Here is a 17,720-nt window from a genome sequence, read left to right as displayed (position 1 = left end):
AGATTGACCTGAATTGGGAGGATAGATCGAGGCTATGGTATAGAGATGGGCCTTAAGTAGGGCCCTAATTATCAGATATCTTCCCTTCTTATCTGATTTGCTACCCATGGTCTGAAATTTCAGGGAAGAGTGGAAGACGAGAGCAAGCCCATTATATTTAGTAAGGCAGGGAATTTATAAATCAGGGGGTATGATTTATATCTGAGCCAATGATCTATAGTCACCTTAAGGTACATTTCTTGTAGAGCTACAATGTTGAAATGCCTTTCCGGAATATATTTCCAGAGTTTGTGGCATTTATGTGGGAATTCAGCATTTATTGTTCCAAGGGGGTGGGTAAGAACTTGATCTAGCAGTCCTTTCCTGGGAAAAGTTGGGTGCGGAGATACGTTCCCCTCTCATGTCTCCCAGTGGAACCTCCCCCCTGCTCTGACCACACCCGTCCTGCCCAGGCACCCCACAAATTGAACCACGCAAAAAAAGTAAAATGTGAAACAATGTGAACCGGGTTGTATAGACGTCCTACCAATATACAGAGTTGTATATGATTGAATTAGATTGGGTGTAATAGGCGAAAGTCAGCTTGCGCATTCCATGGCTTGGAGTGGTTAGTAGGATAATCTGGTACTGTATCATGCTATAGTCATGGTGTGATATTTCGATCACCAATAGAATTTGGAATCTGGTAAGGGTATAGAACTACATGGTTATGAGAAGCATACTTTATGTAGATGGCCTGATTGAGTGTTCTGACGACTTAGTAGATGTGGTTGTGGTATCGGAATAATGGCAGATTCATCAACCCTGACAGTCTGGTAGATATGTCATCTCTGGGAGATAGTGAGCACTCTGCAGAAGTAATTGTTTGCCACTATGCTTCCCTTTCTTTGCATTCACCATGTGTGTGTGTATTAGATTTATTTGTGGTGACGGAGGTCCCCTCGCTGATGGCATCAGGTTCCGGAGAAGTTGAAAAATTCAGACCTAGGAGGAATTTCAAAGGCGATGCCAAAACGGAATGTGCAGCAGTATTTAATAATGGTTGTGGTGCAGTGAATCAGTTACTGGCTTGAATTAGAGGCATCTCGTTAGAGTGGCTGGTGCGATATCTTGGAAAGGGGAACACATCGTGCCTAGGAAGAAAACAGAGGCCCTCATTTTGACCCTGATGTTCCAAAGACCACCAAGGTCGCTGTGGCAGTCTCACCGCCGACGGTGATGACCATACATTATGAGTGTGCCATCCCCGCTTGCACCTCTAGGGCGGTTAGACAGCCGGGCCGGAGATCAGCATCTCCAACCTGGGGGTCCACTGGAGACCGACAGCGGTATCATGAGTCGGCTTTCTGCCAGGGTTTCTGCAGCGATAGCACTGCCACAAAATCCCTGGTGGAAAGACTATCAGTGACAGGATTGTTTTTTTTGGTCACCGGCAGATGGCTCCCCCAACCCCCCTGCAAACCCACTACCCCATCCCCCCTTCCATACCAGCACCCCTCTCCCCATCCCCCTTCCAGAACAGCACCCCACCCCTCCTCCCCACATACACGCACACACACACCCACATGCACCCCACATACACTCATTCACCAACACTTACATACACGCATTCACTCACACACATCCATACATGCATTCACTCACACACATCACTACATGCATTCACACATACATATCCATACATGCATTCACTCACATGCATCCATACATGCATTCACACACACGCATCCATACACACATTTACACACATGCATCCATACACGCATTCACACAATCATTCCAACACGCACTCACTTCAACAATCATACACACATTCAAACACCCATACACACACGCCTACATACACACATACACACTTACATTCACACACACAGACAACACCCACTCACACATGCACACCCAACACCCACCACCCTCCCACCCCTTTCGGACAATTGACTCACCTTGTCTGGCGAGGAGGTCGTCTGGCAGGGAACAGGCACTTCCAATGTCGGCAGCACGTCGCCATCAGGACACCGCCAGTCCGTATTACAGGTCGTACTACGACTGGTGGAGTCCTTTTGGTGGGGCGGGCTGGTGGTGGAACCGCCCCTGAGCCTCCGACCTCCAGCAAGACTACTGGAGGGTTTCTGCCCAAATTGTGGCAGAAATCCTTCAGTACTCGTAATATGGTGGTGGCAAGACCACCAGCACTGGTGGTCTTCTGGTGCCCGTGGCTGCGGCAGTCTTTTGAAAAGACCGCCAAAGTCATAATGAGGGCCAGAGTCTTTTGGCCAAGCTGGCTGTAAAATCATTTCCTTGAGCTTGAAATAGTGGATGATGACTCTTGTTCTTATCCCGCTGCTGGTGGCCTGTGGGCCCACTCTATGCACTCTCTCTATCCTCCCCTCTGGATGATCCTTACCCAGGAAGTCCAAGAACATGCCTTTCACAAAAGCTTCTAAGTCTGGGCCCTCAACCCACTCCCCCAAACCCTGTATCCATATGTTGTCCCTTCTAGAATGGTTTTCCAAATCTTTAATTTTTAATAGGGCACTGTGTAGCTGGGATCGGATGTGTTCGGTGGTGCATTCCACTGGGATTAATCATCGTTCCAGGTCCTGATAGTGTGTTTCAAGGTCCACTGTGAGTGCATGCACAGAGTTTATATCAGTTTGGAGAGAGGCCAGACAGGAGCTGACCTCCGTCTTGAAGACTTCAAAGGAAGCTTTTGTACCTGACTTGAGTTCCTCCCTATGCTCCTTCTTGAAATCTCATGAAAAGGAGCAAAGGTCCTCCTTAGTCAGGGCCATTGGGATATCAGAGTTTGAGTCAGTGTCCAGGTTGCTTGTCTCCACAGGGCTAAAGTAACTAGACACCCTTTTGGTCGAGGCTTCCTTTGGCGGCATAAGCCTCTTTGGTTGAGGGGACAAAAAACCACAGAGCAAGCATGTGTTAAATTCTCTATAGCAGGAATCTAACAGGGTAGTCTAATATAGTTCAGCCACTTTCTTCACCATAAAGAGATAGAAAATGTCTGTATAATATGAGCCAAGGGTCTCAAGAGGTGTAATGGTGGGGACCCTGGAGGCAGAAGAGGAGTAAGGAAAAGGAGTTCCTCTGCATTATATAGCCCTCCATGATACATGTGTTGAAAATGCACTGGTGTGTCTAGCAGTGACTTAGCTCCCTAAGTATGCCCATGGCGTCAGTGTTCATTGGACTTGCTGGTAACATACCGAAGAAGGTTTCCGACTATCAAATCAATTGTGGACGCTGGGAGAGTTGTAGACCCCAGGGGGAGTTTGCAGGTAAAGTTAATGTTGATGGTAGTAATTCAGGCTCACTGCACTGGCAACAGTGATGTAGTTTTCAAAATCAGCCATGGCCCAGCCGGTGGAAACAGAGTGGCGGTCAAGCCCACAGCACCCAGGCGGGGAAAGGCATCAACCTCCATGCATCGCAGCCGGCATTGCTAGGTCAGACAGTCTAAGTTTCATGTGGAGATCTGCCCCTAGACTGTGCATCCAGCCCCCAGACACCTCAGGCAGCATGCCCCCAAGCTGTGACTACAATGGTAAGCAGTAGCAGGGTCCCCCAATTTCTGCCTCACTGCCATGTCACGCTCCACCTATACTCACTGCCATGTTGGTATAGGTCACAGGCACCAAGATAGGCACCTTATGGCAGAGACCCCCTGCTGTGCGTCTGCCTCTGCCCTCCGTACTGCTGACTTGGAGGTAGGTGGGGTACGTGATGTCTTCAGCACAGCCCCTGCCTCCCAGTGCCCTGTTAGAAGTGTGAGAGCAGCTGACTCTGCGTATCAACTGGTCACTTATCTTTGTAGGCCCTGGTCTTGTCTTGTGTTTTAAAGGAACAGGACAGTTAATTTGCCCTGCCGGTGATGGCAACGTGTTGTCCTCAACAATTTGCAAAGTGGGTGGTAGCTTGATGGTGCCAGATAGAGCTTTGGCTGTAGGGCATAGTGGGGAGCCTCTGTGTATCATGTACACACGGCCATGAAGATTGGCCACTCCCCTCCTTCAATTCTTTTCAACCCTTTCAAGATGCGGAAATCAAACTCAGTCTCAGAGAGCTTATTTGGTGGCAATAATTCCACAATGCCATTCACGGGCTACTTCAATTACTTGTTGTCTCACATTCTGTGTTCTAACAATTCATGAACCTCATTAGACAATACCTTCTTGTGTAATGAACAGTTCATTTTTTAGATTCTTGAACTTCTGATATTCACTGTCACGTGTGAGTGGTTGAGTGTTTGTTTCTAGGACTGATGTGCAATAATGTACTTCAGTATCAACATGTCACTGTCTTTGCTTGTTGTAGTAATATTTTGTTCCAAAGAAATAGCAGCAGGGTGTTTGACTTTATGGTGAAGTTAATGTAGACTTCAGCTGCTTTGGAAGGGGTACCACAACAAGCACTTGTGAAAAATAGTCAGGAAGGTTTTCATATTCTCCTGGTCAGTGCATGATAGTATAGTCATATTCCTGTGGTTGCAAACCCCAATGTTGAATTCTGGGAGGCATCTTGGCTTTTGGCTTGCCAAAGTTGGTGAGCAATTCTTGATGATCAGTTACAAGTGTGTAATGTTTTCGAGGTAAGAATACATGGAAATGTCCACAAGCCCACACAACTGCTAAACTTTCTTTTTCAGGTTGTGGATAGGCATGTTAAGTTTATGTCAAACTACTGCTCACACGCATCACGATATGCCATTGAGCATTTGGGTGTCCATTGTGAGGAAGGACTGCATGCAACCTGACCAGGTTTGCGTCATCAACAAATTCTGTATGTAGCTTTGGATCAAAGTAGGCCACTTCAGTGGTGTTTGGTTTCTTAAAGTGGTGTTTGTTTTCTTACAACTTTGTTCACATTCATGTGACCAGTAAAATGAAACATTTATTTTTGTTAAGTCTCTTAAGGAAGACTACTGTGGCAAAGTCCCAAATGTATCTGGAACAGTTACTGGCCATGCCAAGGAATGAACGTAGCATGGTAACATCTTGTGGGGGATTGGTAGCAGACAAGGCTTGTACTTTAGCTGTATCTGGTGCCATACCCCATCAGAGAAGATATGGCCAAAGACCTTGGGTATCATTATGACCCCGACAGTGAGTGATAATGTGGTGGTAGTACCGCCAATAGGCTGGCTGTACATACCGCCACATTATAAGTTTGGCAAATTGGCTGCAGCCAACCCGCCACTTCTCCACTCATGCCGCCATGGCAGTATCAGCCGCCGGAGTTTTCATTCTCCAGCCCGGAGGCTGGCACAGTACCGCCGGTGGCATTATGAGCCTGCCCACCACCAAGGTTTTCGTGGCATTAGTAATGTCACGAAAACCATGGTGGTAGGCCCTACCAGTGACAGGGAATTCTTTCCCTGTCACTGGTAGACCTTTCCCCCACCCTCCAACACTCACCAGATGCACCCCACACCCCCTCCATCCAAACTCCCCCACACCCTCTGAACACACACACACCCCACCCCCTCCGATCCACAGACACCCCGCCCCCCCATCCATACACGCACACACCCTCAGACATGAACACACCACACAACTGACCTAATAGCCAAACATGCAACCATCACCCCCCTCACCACACCACCACCAGTCACAGCGCCTTTTACATGCGGCATCACTGTAGTTGAAAGCATTTGTGACATGCTGTATTATACTTCAAATGACATCTTGAAAATGTTCTGCAGCTGATGACACACCAAAACTTTATCTTTTATATCTGGATAAGCCAATGTGAATAGGAAAGGTAGTAATGTACTTGCAGTTTTCTTCAAGTCCCAATTGATGATACCCTTTGTTCACATCAAGACGAGAGAAGACTTTGGAACAATTTACCTGTGTGATCATATGGGCAATGTGCGTACCAGGATGTTTAATTGCCTTGTTAGCTTGACGCATATCAACACAATTGTTTGCAGCTACTTCACTGTCCTTCTTGGGCACTATCACTATGGGCGAAACCCACAGAGTTAGACCAGTAGATAACTCAATGATATCATGCTTTAGTAGTGTTTCAAGCTCATTTTTCTACAGCTTCTTGTAAATGAAATGCAATTTGTTTATGTCTTTAAGCAAAAGGATGAATGTCCTCATTGCAATACAGTTTCCCTTTCATGGTCTTAAGCTTTCCTAATCAATGAAAAAATAAAGGGAATTGATTTATTATTTTGTGATAAGCATTGATATTGTAGTTCACAGATATCAGTCCCATTTCAGCACCAGTGAAGAAACTGAGTTAACAGACACTTGACTCAGTACCTTAAAATATGTGAATACATGCTTGTACCTATTTTTTTTGTGTTTAATGATGGCTATGGATGAACCTTGACTCTTTAATGGCATTAATGCAGCGCCATGTATACACTTTGGTCATGGATGATGTGAGACAGGGCAATGTAGGTAGCTCATTGTATTTCTCCTCAGACACAATGTTTATTGTTGCATCACTGTCAATTATAAATGGTATGGAGCAGCCGTTTATCTTTCATCTAATTTTCGGATAATATTTAAAGGAATTTAGTGATTTTTCTCATTGACATTTTTTTTTACTTCTATTTTTCTTCTCATGCAGCCAGTCCAACATGCGCACATTTTTCTGAAGTAAACATCAACATAGCTCATCCATCTTCCTCACTGTCACTTGACTTGGAAATTAAAGAACTCTTGGACGAAGATTTGGATGACGATCGACTTCATGTAGTGTCAATTTGCCTCAGTTGATGTTCCCACTTGGCCTTGTGGGTGTGCGCAGGACATTGCTTCTAGAACGTTCAGGCATCCATTTTGATTTCTCAATGTGATTCACTTAGTTTTCCCTTTGCCTTGCAAAGCGTTACAAAATTTTTCTCTTTCCTACAGCCCTTGCATGTTTTTCCAATGGCGGGACATTTACATTCATACGGAAATGAAAATCTGCATCTGAAGCACAGTTTCTTTTTCTTCGGAGACATCACCTTGTGCCCTTCAGCCTTGTGTTTTTGCTTGCTCTTTATGTTCATGACTAACTCACTGTGGGCACCTTCGGCCTCCATGTCAGCAGCTTGTCGATCTGCATGTTCTTTATCTCTGGCAGCCATGAGAACTCGCTCTAGGCAAAGGATGTCTATCAGCATTTATACTCTGAATTAATCTGACAAACAGCCATCTGTAACTCTGAGATGTGCAGATTCTTCATCATTTAACCAATTGAACTTACTTACAATGTTTGATGAGCGCGTCAGTCTCTAACAAATTCATCAATTGTTTCACTAGCTCTTTATCTTTCCTGACTAAAAATATATCTATCATTATCAACATTCGGCATTGCATTGAACTTGAGATTTAGGCCCATATATATACTTAATTGTGCCGCATTTGCATCATTTTCTGACGCAAAAAGTTAGCAAACTTACAAATTACAATTTTATTTTGTAAGTTTGCACTGCTTTTGTGTAAAAACATGACACAAATGCGGCGCAAAAAAAGTATAAATATGGGCCTTAGTGCTTCTTTGATTTGATGGTATGATACTTCACTAGCATGTGATATTTTCTTAAGAAACTTAAGAGATTTGACAATATCCTTGTCTGTTTCATTCAGTTCATCAATGAAATCATCACCAGTTTCTATTCAGGCAGTCCATCATTCACCAATATTTTGGATTTGGAAGTAGTGGCTTTAAGAAGGAGGCAGCATTATAACCACTTTTGGAACTTACTGAGGTTGAAAGCTGGGTGCTCGCCAGGACAGTCTGCTGTCCACTTGTACTGGCGCCTTCATCATGCACTAGCTGCGTGATACCACCTGGGTCATCACACCCACTCTCTGGCTGTGATGTGCTGTTTTCTTTTTCAGCTGCGAGAAGCAGCTTTGTTTCTTGAATGGTTTTTGTCATCCTTCTCGAAACTTTGTATTATATGTAATGTACGTGGTTCTAACTGTCTTTAGTGTGTCTTTGTCTTGAGCTATTATTAACTTTAGTGCTTCTTTGCACGCAGCTGTCACTGTACTTTGTGATCTCTGCCGTTAACATTATTGTTCCGTTTGTCTAATAGCTTTGTGTTCCACTGTGGAGTGGTGGCACTTTCATGGCTTTGCCAGCAGGTTCCTGGCCAATCATACCCAAATTTCTCTGTAGGGCTTTCGTCTTCTTTAAAAGCTTGTCACTGTCTGGAGTGGCACTTTGACTCCACAAGAGCCAAACATCGATATTCACGTTGACTGATGCACGTGTGGCACTCCCAAACAGTTTGTTGGACCACCACAAACTTCCTGGGAGATCACTGTCAATTCTTGAGGTTACGTTACCTCTATTTCATTTCCAGTTGTAGGGTCCTGCCCAGCCTGGATACCCATAAATGAACACACCACACACAGAGCTTGGCCTTATTTGTCTCTATTATTCTGCATGCAAGTACAAAGTCAACATTCTAAACATTAAGGCCCACATTACGACCCTGGCGGTGGGTGATAAAGTGGCGGTAATACCGCCAACAGGTTGATGGTAAGTTCCGCCAAATTTGGACCTTGGTGGTGATATCTCTGATAGATAGCCATTGTACCACACCGACAGCCAGGGTGGAAACAACAGTTACCACGGCAGTAGATGCCTACAGCCAGGCAGAAGACAAAGTACCGCCCACCAGATTTTGACCATGCAATCCGCCACATTTTCCGGGGTGGTACAAACACCATCAAAAGCTGGCAGGAACGGAGCACAAAAGTCAAAGGACTCACCATTGGAGACACAGGGAAGAACCACGCCACCATGGAACCCGAACTGCAAGTTTTCCCGATGATCTTCTACGTTAAGCTCCACCTGAAACAGCAACGCCAGCGAAGACGACGATGGTGAATACAGCCGTCTAGCACACAAGGGAGGGAAAATGAGAGTGATACACACGAACCACACACACCCGACACACACACGCCATACACATAACGAGCTGCATTACAAAAACAATTAGACCCCCAAAAAATCTGCAGATATGTACACTTGTATAAAAAAGGGACACTGCCCAGTCCATAGTTCAAAGGGCCCACATGGCCACAGTCCAAGGCCCTACTCAAATCCTGCACCAATCCGGATAGAACACTGCAGGGGCATCAGTTGTCAAATAGGCAAGCACCTCAGGGGGAGGGGGCAACTCAGCCGGATGTGGGAACAAGACCACTGGTTCTGGAGGGGGCAACAGGCCCTGTGCGTTGTCCTGGGGAATGCAAGGCCACAGTCTCTCAAGTGGGTGTCTTCCCCCCTGGTTCTGAAGGAGGCAACATGCCCTGTGCTTTGTCCTGGGGAGTGCAAGGTCACAGTCTCTGGAGTGGGTGACTTGCCCACTGGTTCTGGAGGGGGCAACATGCCCTGTGCTTTGTCCTGGGGAGTGCAAGACCACAGTCTCTCAAGTGGGTGTCTTGCCCTCTGGTTCTGGTGGGGGCAGGCTGCACGGCAGCCCCTGGAGGCTGGACTTCATGGCTCCCGCTGGCGGTGATGGCTGCACCGTGGTGATGGTTGGGGAAGTCTCCGGGTCAGCCCCTGAACTCTCTGATGGCTGCAATGTGGTGGTGGCTGGGAGAGGCTCCTGGTCAGCCCCTGCACTCTGTGATGGCTGCACTGTGGTGGTAGTTTGGGAAGGTTCCTGGTCATCCCCTGCACTCTCTGATGGCTGCACAACCATGGCTGGTGGTAGCGGCACTGTGACAGCTGCTGGTGGGGGCGGTGTTTTGCTGCCAGCTTCTGCTGGCATAGATGGCCTCCTGGTCATGGTTTGGGGATCCCTTACCCTTCCTGGCAGGGGTGGATGGGCTTTTCCACCCTCTGCCTGGTGGTGCAGGCTCCTTCCCCTTCTATCCAGCAGGTGCAGGCTCCTTCCCCTTCTTTCCAGCTAGTGCAGGCTCCTTCCCCATCTTTCCAGCTGGTGCAGGCTCCTCCCCCTTCTTTCCAGCTGGTGCAGGCATCTTCCCCTTCTTCACAGCTGGTGCAGGCTCCTTCCCCTTCTTCACAGCTGGTGCTCGACTCTTCCCTTTCATCCCATGTTGTGCTGCCTACTTCTCCTTCAGTATTGTTGGTTTGGTATCCCTACCACCACAAGTAGGTGGTGCTACCACTGGCCCATAGACTGTTTGGCTAAGGTGCTGGGCTGGGTCCTTGCTACCCAGCCCATAAATGCAGGACAGGGGGAGGGGTAAGGAAGAGGTCAACTGTGGAAAGGAAAAGCTTTTTAGGTCGTTGGGGGTGGGAAGAGGGAGGAGTAATGGGAGTGGAGGATGAGGGAGTGGTCATCGGAGTTGTAGGTGTGCTGAATTTGGGTGCAGGTGCATGGGCTTTATTCTGTTGTGAGGTGGATGGTTGTTGGGTGTCTGAGTGCTTGCGTTTGTGTCCTTTAGGACCGGGAACAGACACGGTGGGAGAGGACGCAGTGGACGCGTGCATGGATGTTGTGAGGTGTATGCCATTAAGGTGTGAGTTCTGCTTGGTGTGGTGATGATGCTGGTAGTGGATATTGATGTAGTGCGTGCAGGTGTGAGTGTATACGTAAATGGATGAGAGGTGGAGTAGAAGGAGGAGGGGAGACAGTAGAGACAGTGGATGTTGTCGTGTCTGCAACTGAATGGTGTTTGTGTGAGTGCCTATGGGATGAAGTGTGGTCCTTGTGTTTGGTTGTGCCACTTTTGGGTACTGTCTTGTGTGCATACGTGTCTGTCTGTGTGCTTACGTTGGGTTGGGGTTGAGGAGAATGGGACTGTGAAGTGGAAGTTTGAGGGGGGACGGCTGAAACAGGACAATGGCTGCCATCAGAGAGGAGGCCAGAGCCTGAATCGATCTCTGTTGGGCTGCCAATTCACTGTGAATGCCCTCCAGGAACACATTGCATTGCTGCATCTGGAATGCCATCCCCGGGATGGCATTCACAATGGTTGATTGTCCTTCAAAGACGGCTCTCAGGAGGTCAATAGCCTCCTCACTCAGGGCAGCAGGGCTCACTGGGGCAGGGCCTGAGGTGCCTGGGGTGAAGGAGATGCCCACCCTCCTCTGTGAGCGGGCATGGGCAACTCACTGAGGGGCCACTGGGAGGGCGGTGCTGGTGCAGGGGTGGTGGTTGTACCTGCAGCTGGGGTGGCCACTGAGGTGTCTGCCACCACCAGGGAGCTCCTATCGGAGGAAGTATCAGAGACTGTGTTGTTCCCTCCATTCTCCGCCGTGGTGTTCCCCTCGCCATCCATCCCACTGGTGCCCTCAGTGTCAGTGGACTCTGCCTCCTGGTTCCTGTTGGATGCAGCTCCCTTTGTTGCCGGTGCCTATACTCCTCCGCCAGATGATGCTAATGCACATAAGGACAGGATGACAATACAAGAAAGGGGGGGAACGGGAGAAAGGATACACAGGGTCAATGACTGCACCCACACCACCATTGGCGTACACAGCATCCTCACACACAGGGAACAGGCCTACACACTATGCATGGTACTACCAGTAAAATGGCTAGTCACCAAGGAATGAGGAGGGGCACTCACCGCCAACTGCAGCACACCTGGGACCCACGCAGCCCTGCCAAAAGTGAATACTAACAAGCTAGGTAAGCAGTATTTTACATTCAAACCCTTAGCCACTGGTGGACCTATGCTGTTTTGTCTAGCCTGGCCTAGGGGCACCCAAGGACACACAACCACCACCCGGATACCACCCCACCAGCGGTAAGTTGTAATGATAGCCACTGTACTCTCCCCCTTGTGGCTGCTGTGATGCCCTCAAGCACCAATCCAGCTCAGGGTAGGCCACATCCAGTATGCAGGCCATCAGGGGGCTCAGGGTCCAACAGGCACCCCTTCCTCGTTGAGAGGCCATCCCCAGCTGGTCCTCCGCAGCCTTCCGTGCCCAGTGTCTCATGTCTTCCCACCATTTCCGACAGTGGGTGCTCCGCCTGCCATAGACCCCCAGGACATCCACCCACCCCCCTTACACAACTCCATGCATTCATGCCACATGCATCGTGCCCACAGTGTACTCACCTTTTGTTCTGGAAGCCCATACAGCAGTCTGTACTGGGGTAGGACCCAATCCACCAGTCCTTGCAACTCCTCAGAAGAGAAGGCTGGGGCCCTTTCCCTGGTCACATGGGCCATGGTAGGTTCCAGACTCAGGTCACAGCAGCACATGCAGTGTATGTCCTCTCCCATGGAAGGTCAGGAAACAAGTGAGGAATCAGATAGAAAATGGCGATCACGTCCGTGGCGGTGCATACCGTCACCGCCGGCATAGATTCCCCATTGGCCACTGTACCACATAGGGCCCAATATTAACCAATGAGGAATTGCACGGCGGTTTACGACTGCCTACCGGCAGTACCTCGCTTACACCTGTCTCTCCACACAGGACAGGAGTTCGCCATTTCAAGGGGGTGAACAGGCCTATTGATAATTGCTGTGTCACAGGGTCAATAGGCACATCATTCATAAATTACACTGTCCCATAACATGTTTGCACATTGTGGACTGCTGTTGGGGCTCCATTGTTCAGTTTGTGACAGCCTACTCACTCTTGTGTCTCTTAGTTACCTACTGCTGCTGATGAATAGGAGATGGAGACATACCCCCTCATACAGACCCCTGATGGACTTGGCTACACTGGAGGACAGGCACATAATACTCACCTATAGACTGGACAAGGGCACACAATCACAGAGCTGAGTGTCCAATTGGACCCTGACCTGATAGCAGCTGTCCATAATCCCACTGGGATCCCCCCTCTGGTGCAGGTTCTATCAGTGCTCCATTTCCTGGTGACTCGTTCTTTCCAAGTGACATTGGGCTTGGCAGCAGGAATGTCACAGCCAATGTTTTCAATCGTGTTAACAAGAATCTTGTCAGCCCTGATAAAACACATGTGCAGCTACATTTCTTTACCCCAGGTTGAGGATTTGGCCACTCTGGAGGCTGGGTTTTATGCAATGAAACATATCCCATAATTGGGGCGATTGATGGAACACATATTGCATTTGTACCCCCCCCTTTCAGAATGAACAGGTGTTCAGGAATCGTAACACTTTCCACTCCATCAACGCTAAGTATTCAGGTTCAGTGCATGATGCCTTTGTCCTGAGGAATAGCAGCATCCTAAATGTGATGTCCCAACTACAGAGGCGCAGGGTGTGGCTAATAGGTGAGCCCTGGTTCCAAACCAGTATATCTTGGTGTATGCCTATGGTGTTGGCCATATAGGATAGTGTGTGGCTAAATGCTATCCCTCAATATTTGCAGGTGACTCAGGTTACCCAAACCTATCATGGCTGCTGACCCCTATGAGGAATGCCAGGACAAGGGCAGAAGAATGTTATAATGAGGCACATGAGTGAACCTGAAGGATCATTGAAAGGACTTTTGGCCTCCTGAAGGCCAGGTTCCGGTGCCTCCATCTGACAGGTGGATCCCTGTGCTACTTACCCAAGAAGGTCTGCCAGATAGTAGTGGCATGCTGCATGTTGCACAACCTGGCCCTCAGACTGCATGCACCTTTTCTGCAGGAGGAGGAGACTGAAGATGCCCTTGTGGCAGCAGTGGACCCTGAGGACAGTGAGGATGAGGAGGCAGCGAATGAGGATGTGGACAACAGAACATCAGTGATACGTCAGTACCTCCAATGACACACAGGTGAGATGGTGCAACTTCACATTTCTATGAGTATTGGTGCATTCTGTGTGGCATTGGGATGCTGGCTTACCCACTTCTATGCCCTACTTACTGTTACCTATGGATATTCATTTTGCAGATGTTGGTGATGTGACAACATTCTCCTGGTGTGATCACAACGGCCAGCTACAGGTCATTAATTCTATGCTCATACTACTTCCAGTTCATTTGCAATGGTTGTAGCTGTTTCAATCAATACACATTTGCAATACATGAAATACTAGTATTCAATTTTTATCGAAGGGTGTTTATTGTTGTGCTAAAATACAGAGGGAAAAGTGTAATGGAATGGGGTGATGATGGAGGAAAGTCCAGGGTATTGTTCCAGTCTGTAGCACAGGTGCATTGTCCATGCGCACATAGGTAGGTGAGCAATGACAGTTCAAGGTGGACAAGGTGACTGAGTGGGACACAAGAGGGACAATCAGGAGAGTCTCAATTGCTGGTGGTGGCCTTGGCAAGTGTCTTTGTCTTCTGTCTGGTTCACAGGGAACATTTGTGGGGTGGTTCACCTTCTACAGGGGGAGGGGTCCTGGTGGCCTGTTGGTCCTATGGCGGGCCTCCTGGCCACTAGCGGCAGCAGAAGTGGAGGGCTATTCAGATGACTGGCTAGTGGCAGGGGCCCACTGATGTGCTGTTGCCTCCCTCATGATGTAGGCCATGTCCGCCAGCACCCCTGCAATGGAGATCAGGGTGTTGTTAATGGCCCTGATCCCCTGATAATGTCCCTCCTGCAGCCGTCTGTTCTCCTGCACTTTGTCTAGGATGTGGCCCATCATGTCCTGGAAATGTTGGTAGGCTCCCAGGATCTTGGAGAGTGCCTCCTGGAGAGTCGATTCCCTGCTCCTGTCCTCCCCCTGGTGCACAGCAGTACTCCTATTGTCTCTGTTGGCCTGTGACTCTGTCTCCTGAACGGTGTGCCCACTGCCACTGACCCCAGGTCCCTGATTGTCTTATGTGCGAGGTGTGGCCTGCGGTCCCTGTACAGGTGGGCACACTGATGATTGGTGTGCCTTGGGGACAGAGATATGGGTACGCTGGGTGGGTGCTGTGGTGTTGGTTCCTGATGGGGGAGGCTCTGTGGTGGTCTGTGAGTGGGCTTGAGTGACCGGCTGTCCTGTGGTCCCTGATGGGCCTGGTAGATCGGCTCGATCCTGAAGTCCAGAGTTACTGTCATCACTGTGGGCCTCTTCTGTTGGGGGACTTGATAGTGGTAGCACCTCCTCTCCACTGACATTGGCTGGGGTACCTGTGAGGTGTCTGACATTTGTGCTTCTGTAGCTTCCCCTCTATGGTTGCCTACCCCCTGCCAGCTTTTGCTTGTATATGTTGGTGTATTGTGGTTATGTTGGTTTCCCTATGCTGTTCATGCTTTGGTGATGAGTGTCCATGCAGGGCTGGGAGGGGTGTCTATGCATTGGTACAGCATGCTGGACTTGGCATTGGGGTTAGTGAGATGTGATGTTGGAGTGTGTGGGATTTGATTGAGTGATGGAAGCGAGGGTGAAGATGTGTGATGGCATGCAGGTATGCGGGTGATAATTGTTAAAAGTAGACTTACCAGTGTTCAGTCCTCCTCCAACTCCGGCAAGTCTCTCAGGATGCTGTAATGCCAAGACTTGCTACTGTGAGTTGTAGGGGAGGAGGTGGGGGTCCACCGCCAGTCCTCTGTATGGCGAGCTGGCGTCTTGCTGCAATGGAACGTACCTTCCCCCGTAGGTCACTCCACCTCTTCCTGATGTTTGTCCCTTGTTCTTGGATGCTGTCCCACAGCGGTGTCCCTTTCCACAATTCTCCGCCATAGCTCCATCTTCCTTGCTATTGATATCTGTGCTCCAAAGATCTGTGGCTCTACCCTGACAATTTCCTCCACCATGACCCTTAACTCCTCCTCAGTGAAATGGGGGTGCCTTTGTGGTGCCATGGGTGTTGTGTGATATGTGTTGGTGAGGGTGTGTTGGGTAATGTGGTGGGGTATGTACCGCCAATGGCTTACCGCCGTTGAATGTCCGCTGTGGTGATTTGTGGGTCATAATGTGATGGACGTTGTTCTGTTGTGTAACTGTGTGGGTTTTGGGACTGCCAGTTTATCACTGACCTTTGGTCTGGCAGATTTGTGTATGTGGCTGTATTCTGTCGGATTGGTGTGTGTGTGTCATAATATAGTGAACGGATATTCACCAGCGTGGCGGTAAGTGGGCGGCCGTCAGTGCCTGCAGTAAGCGGCATTTACCGCCAATGTTATAATGAGGGCCTAAATCTATTCTCCACACCTTCCCACTTACGTCACAGTTCTACAGAGTCCATCAGGAACCAAAAGGGTTCTATTATCGCTAACTCACAAGAAACTACACTACTCACCTGTGTATCACCTACCCTTGGGAACCCCCCATTGACTTACTTGGCTTTGCTTAGCCAATGAGTGCCAGCAGACCATCCCAGACAGTCAACCTAAAGCTAATTCCATTGGCTGACCCAAACCCCTAACTAGCAATATCAAACATCAGTGCTCCTCAAGTAATAAAATAAACAGTGACCCATCCAGCTTGTTTCTTAACAAGTTAACCTCATGCCCCCCCATACCCTTGTTTGTTCCTTGAGGGGATTTATCCTGTAAGTTGACCTGACAGTTTCCGCCTTAGCCTAATTTCTGAACTAGCAGGTGACATCGCCCTTATCCAGCCTAAACATTACTTGATTTAAACTCCTGTTTCAATCCATCCATACCCTCTCCATTCCTAGCAATATATAGCTTATTATTTCACATAATTTCTAGGATTGTGGGAAATCTTAGCTGGGCCTTCGCCCACAACTCCTGAAGCACTTGAGTCCTACTCCTTAAATGTCATGGTCTTTCCTCTTTTTGCATGGCATATGTTCTTTGTGACATTTACATTGAGCTGTTGGCCCAATCTCTTAGGATAGACCCACAAGTAACACCTTTGTTTCTCAGGGCTTCAGGAATAAAGGGGGGGGGGGGCGCATTTGGGCTTCACCTTGCGAGGGACTGTCCAACACCCTTTCTTCTAACTTTAACAATTTCTTATTGATGTCCTCAGGGGTTACCATGATCTTACCAGAGTATAGTGGTGCCTCCTTTAGTCCCACCTTCCTCTCGTCTCCCTTCAAGTCGAATAACCCTTTAGATAATACCTCTGAGGCAAGTCGCCCTTTCTGGTTCTCTCACATACCTCCTACAAACATAAGCTAAAGTTGATGCACGGGTTCTCCACTACTGGTCACAGATTCAGCTAGGAGCGTGATGTCTTCCCTACACACCTCCAAACCTTAGAGGCATTCCTCACGCCCCTCACTCTGCCAGTGGATCTCCTGATGAACACAACATGCCACAGTAGGGCTGCTGCTGCCACTCCTCCTCCGGAAGGAGAATCCCCAACTCCCACACATCAGTAATTATTGTTCTACTTCCAGTCCTAGGATGCTTGTTTCTGGTCCAGGGAGGACCTGGCTTGGCAGTTTAGGCTGGACTATTCCCATTGGGAGCAGGGTCAGGACTGATTTGCATATGGCTGGGTCCAAACTGGGGTGGTTGGCAAAAACATTATGGATAAAACCCAGATCTTTGTGACTAGAGATGAATGCTTGCATTGTTCAGCATTCTGTCCATCATCTGTCCTTTTTGCCTATCACGAAGCATGCCACCTCTAGGTTGGTTAGGGCTTTCATCCATAACAAAACAGAAACCATAGTTCAGTTTGGCTTGAGAATTCTTAAAGTAAACCCTTTAAGAACTTTTCCCAACGATTTCCTTTTCCATGGTGCATCCGCACTCCCTGATGAAAGGGGAACCCTAAGGATTCCCTTTTCTGAATAATATTCTTGCAGATGCTATATTAGCAATAAGTCACACATGGAAGTGTAATTAATGCCTTAGTAATTTCATTCTACAGTTACTTAAGAAATACCAGTAAGACCTGTGGATTGTACTACTATATAGGGTAGGCGGAGCTCACAGAGTTCTATACTGTGGAATTCTGCAGAGTTGGCTAAAACTCTGTGGAATTCCATGGT

Source organism: Pleurodeles waltl, chromosome 2_2 (genome assembly GCF_031143425.1).
Source record: "Pleurodeles waltl isolate 20211129_DDA chromosome 2_2, aPleWal1.hap1.20221129, whole genome shotgun sequence".
Classification (NCBI taxonomy): Eukaryota; Metazoa; Chordata; class Amphibia; order Caudata; family Salamandridae; genus Pleurodeles; species Pleurodeles waltl.
Note: the sequence above shows the minus strand (reverse complement) of the source record.